Source organism: Mastomys coucha, unplaced genomic scaffold (genome assembly GCF_008632895.1).
Source record: "Mastomys coucha isolate ucsf_1 unplaced genomic scaffold, UCSF_Mcou_1 pScaffold15, whole genome shotgun sequence".
In the NCBI taxonomy this organism is placed as follows: Eukaryota; Metazoa; Chordata; class Mammalia; order Rodentia; family Muridae; genus Mastomys; species Mastomys coucha.
Genome location: NW_022196897.1, coordinates 146,630,691 through 146,635,549, shown reverse-complemented (window position 1 = coordinate 146,635,549; position 4,859 = coordinate 146,630,691). Strand labels below are relative to the sequence as shown.

General features: G+C 37.2%; 1 protein-coding gene across 1 annotated transcript in view; it reads right to left on the bottom strand.

Moving 5' to 3' along the window:
• Positions 1-4,859, bottom strand: part of Top1 (DNA topoisomerase I) — an 84,946-nt gene that overhangs the window by 78,757 nt on the left and 1,330 nt on the right. The window lies entirely within an intron of this gene.

Sequence of the window (4,859 nt, the reverse complement as noted above, 5' to 3'; positions counted from 1 at the left end):
GGGGGGGGAGGTGAAGGATTCAGAGAGTGTGGGGATGGTATAGAGGTGAGAATGGTAGAAAAGTGAATGTATCTAAAAACAGGTCAACAAATTAAAAATGAGTAACTAAAGTTGCCTCTTGAGACATATATACCAGTTAACTCCCATTTTGATATGGGCAATCTAAGTCAATGCTATATAATCTGTATGCACTCTAGAATTACTACCCCAAATAACAGTGATACTGCTGTTTGAAAACATACAGAACAGATGCCATGATAAACAATGCCGACATGCACACTATGAGCCCTTTTGTTTTCTCTAACATTACCAAAATACTATAATATTTAAATAGGTTTCTGCTTTAGACATTTTTCTTTCCTAATCATGCCTCGGGCCACAGTGATGCCCTCCACCCCCCTCTCTTCGTTCTCTTCTAAAGTTCCCAGGCCCACACTTATCAGCACAGCACACTGCCTAGATAGTCAAGAAGAGGTAGGAGGAGGAGGAGTTTGAAAAAAGAAACTAATTCTACCAAACTAATGCATTCAGTTTTAGAATCCCTATTTCGGCTAAAATTGAAGCCACAGAAATAGAAAGGTGTTTCTCATACTTTAGACTTACAAAGAATGAAAAAAGAGACAACACCCCCACTTACTACTATGTAAGGTAAACAATCTGAAATCTCTTAAAAACAGTACTCCATTGACTAAGTCTGTAACTTCTATCCTAAACCCTACACCTTAAGAAGGTGAATTCTCAATTGTTTGCCCAAATACTTTGATTTGTAAAGTTAGTAGATTAAAAGTAATCAAGGGATAATCATTTAATTTAAACCACAGGAAAAAGAATCTCACTCAAGGACTCCCACTTTTAAACGCCATTCCTTTAAGCTGTTTTTTTTTTTTTTTTTTCTTTCTTTTAAAACAAAAACTTTCTGGGTTTAACAGCATGTCATAGTCTCAAGGTAAACTACACCTACATTCAAAGTATTACACTTGGAATTTATTTCAAAGTGAACTTTTAAATTAGAGTCCATCATAGTTTCATAGGAGAAAAACTTAATCCCTCACTCAACACACTTCGGGGGAAATGACTGGGTTTAGGCTTGAAGAAAGCCAATTTTACTCAGCATCATTAGATAAAAGTTATTGAAGACCTGTAATATATATTATACACTAATATATATTATACACTCATGGCCAAATAGAATATGGTCTTCTAAAATGACACATATTCAGAAATGACAAAAATCATTTTCCATGTCATAATCAACATAAGACAACTGTTGCTATAATATGCAGTTTTTCAGCTGGGCAGTGGTGGCACACATTTTTTAGTCTCAGCACTTGGAAGGCAGAGGCAGGCAGATTTCTGAGTTCGAGGCCAGCCTGGTCTATAGATTGAGTTCCAGGACAGCCAGGGCTACACAGAGACACCCTGTCTTGAAAAACCAAAAACAAGGGGTTGAAGATTTAGCTCAGTGGTAGAGTGCCTGCCTAGCAAGTGGCAGGCTGATTTCTGAGTTCGAGGCCAGCCTGGTCTACAGAGTGAGTTCCAGGACAGCCAGGGCTATACAGAGAAACCCTGTCTCGGAAATACAAAACAAAAAAAAAAAAAGCAGACTTTTTTCACTTTCCCATGCCACACACACTAAAAACAAAAAATCTAAAATTCTAATTTTGATGTAGCCTTAAAACAGGTTAACTACAAAGATTCCTGTCACTCATACAAATAGCTATTACACTTCACTATACCCAGAATAAATCAGCATCTTTTAAACTCTCAAAAATCCATCATTTTTATGCTGACAGGAAAAAGACTCTTACTTCCATGCCCCTGTGCTATTGGTTCACATAAGATTTGTGAACCAACTACAGGTCCCACACTGCTTACCAAAGAAAAATATACATTAAAGGCTTAGAAATATTACCCCATTTGTCTTTTAAGCCATGAGGGTTTTTTTTTTTTCTTCAGTAAATCCTAGATTTTCAAAAATGTCCATCAAGGAGTCTGGCTCTAAAGGGTAAAAAGAAAGACTCCACTGGAATATAATACCTACTTACATTCATCCAGACTAAATCTAAAGATTTCAAAATTTCATTTGGAGAGACCACCAGTTTTTAGGCTTAAAGCCACATTATGAGCCTTCTCAATGCCCATCATAACTCATATACAGACAGCAAGCACAGAAGTACAATCATTATAATCAAAACAATTCCCTTCATCCAAATTAAATCTCTAATGAAGTTGAGTCCTCTACTTTGCTGTGGGAGAGGAGGAAGCTCCATAATTCCAGTAAAACAGATAGTAACTTAAAGTTCTTGAAACAGAAAAGGATTACCAGCACCTTAAACTAATGGTATCAACTGTACAGCTAGGCATCCTGTGCACTACTAGAATACTGATTCAACCTCACTATGATCAGTGCTACTGACAAAAGGGAATCTTTTTCATTCAGGTGAAGTATGGGCTGTGCTCCTGAAATGACTAGCTCATGGCTTATATCTTAAATGTAAATATACCACACAAATAACATTTCACAGCAGTTGAGTATGACCCAGAATGTTCTAAATTTCACACAAAAGGCTGTAAATGTTAAGTACTATTAAAAAAAAAAAAAAAGCAAGCTGGGCAGTAGTGGTGCACGCCTTTGATCCCAGGGAGGCAGAGGCAGGTGGATTTCTGAGTTAAAACTTGTTAACTCTTGATTCCTGAAAAAACAGCCTGGTCTGCAGAGTGAGTTCCAGGACAGCCAGGGCTATATAGAGAAACACTGTCTCGAAAAACAAAAACAAAACAAAAAAACAAAAAAGCTCTCCACGGGGGGAAAATCTTTTATATCTTAGATGATTTGAGCAAGCAAACTAAGGGATGTGTGGTTGTTCAGGCTCACTTAAAACCATGTTTAAGTAAATATCCTCTCACTATAAAAACAATTAAGAAGCCTGGGTACTAGAAACTAGTTTTAATTTTTTTAAATTGTCTTTTATATTTATCAATCACCAGTTAACAGTGCACACTTAGTAGAGCAAACAGTTACTGCCACTAACAGCTAGACAGTAACCACAAAGACAATCACTCCAGCATCAGAAACTTAAGCACAAAACTGCTTTTCTCCTCAAGATTTTAGTAAAAAGTAAGTGGCATGCCATCAATATTTCCTTTTCCCTCTGAACTGCCCTATACAAAACAGGAAACTTCATTTCTTCATACCAGCATCATCCCTTTTGCACAGAGGCTAGGCTCATGGCTTTAGAGTACACTCGGTTTCATCTCAAATGGAGATTAATAGTAACTAACTCCTAAAGGTCCTTCCAAAGAGTAAACCAGATGAGTTGAGATTCAAGCCTCAACAGTTAGGTGCTCAATAAACACTATCATTGTTGGAAAATGGAAATGCATCCTAAAAGTTAACACTAGCAGTTTAATTCACTCTATAAAAATTCAAAGATAACATTCCCAGCTCATAATCATTCATATATTCAATAGCTCTTTTGTATTTAGATGAGAACAATGGAAGTTAAACTTATGAGGAAAAAAGACTCAATTTTGTTTCATTGCTAAATACATCACATACTAGGTCCAACTAAAAAGCAAATACTTTTTCTATATTAAATTCCTACCTTCCTTCAGAGAGCTTAAAACCATTTTACATCCACACCTACCACATCCTTTCTTTACCCCTTTTCCAAAGAAGCATATCTATACGCTTGATGGTCTCATCTCTCTTTTAAAAGCCTGATAGGACAGACAAATACTCCCAAGAAATAATTCAACCCCTGACAATTCTCAGCATCTAGTCTTATACAACACCCTGCTCAGTCACTTCTGAGAAATTTCCCCACCCCCAGATAAAATTAAGCCTTTATGTTCCCAAAGCATTTTGGGTACACATATACTCCAACACCTACCTTGTAATTAACTAATGTGACTCCCCCAATAGGTTGAGTTGAACAAAGACAGATGTGGTGACAGGTTCTATTCTATCACAGTATCTGGCATATATTAGGTGCTCAAGAAAAGCTTTACCTAGATAAGATTCTCTAACTCAGTGTCATCTCTCTTTGGATGACCCACTTCAAAATATAAACGTAAGGCTGCTTTCAGCTGGGTAGGCCAGTACCATGGACTTGCTGCACCACAAAACCTACTCAATGGCTTCTGCCACTCAGTTCCCCAGAACCCAAATTCAACTGAACAGGATCATATACCATAAGGATCTGGGAATTTCCAGCATACTACAATGGAATTGCTGGAAAATACATAAATGTGTGCTTCTTACTGGGGTGGTAGGAGACACCCACCAACAATCTTCCCTGGGTAACTTTGGTGGAAATATTTAAAAAACATGACTGGAAAGGGCTCAAAAGCCTAAAGATCTGGGGAAAGCGTGTTAACTCTTGATTCCTGAAAAAACAGCAGCCCCTGAGAAGAATGAGGAAGAAGACAGGAGTCAGGGCTGGCCACTCTGCTTCAATAAATAAAATCATTTTTAAAACTCCCTATGACCCCAAAGAAAAGGCCAGCACACCATGTCCAAATGAGCAGCTCCGCAACCTTTCCTCAGGACAAGCACACTAAACTGTGTCTCAAAAAAACCAAAAAACAAAAAACTGCCTTGGGAACCTTAACCACAATAGGAAGTTCTAGTCACTAATACTTGTAATTTTTTTTTTAAAGAAAATATGCTCAAGTCCAACACTCACACTAGATGACACACAGACAACTTGAAAACTTTTTTAAAGGGAGTTATCTTTGCAAAGAGCACAACTTGGGGGAAAAAAGCAAAATACAAAGAACTCCACACAAGATGGCTTTAGTTTTAAGAATTGTAACTGCTATCATACACATATCAACATTTAAAAAAAAAAGAAAAA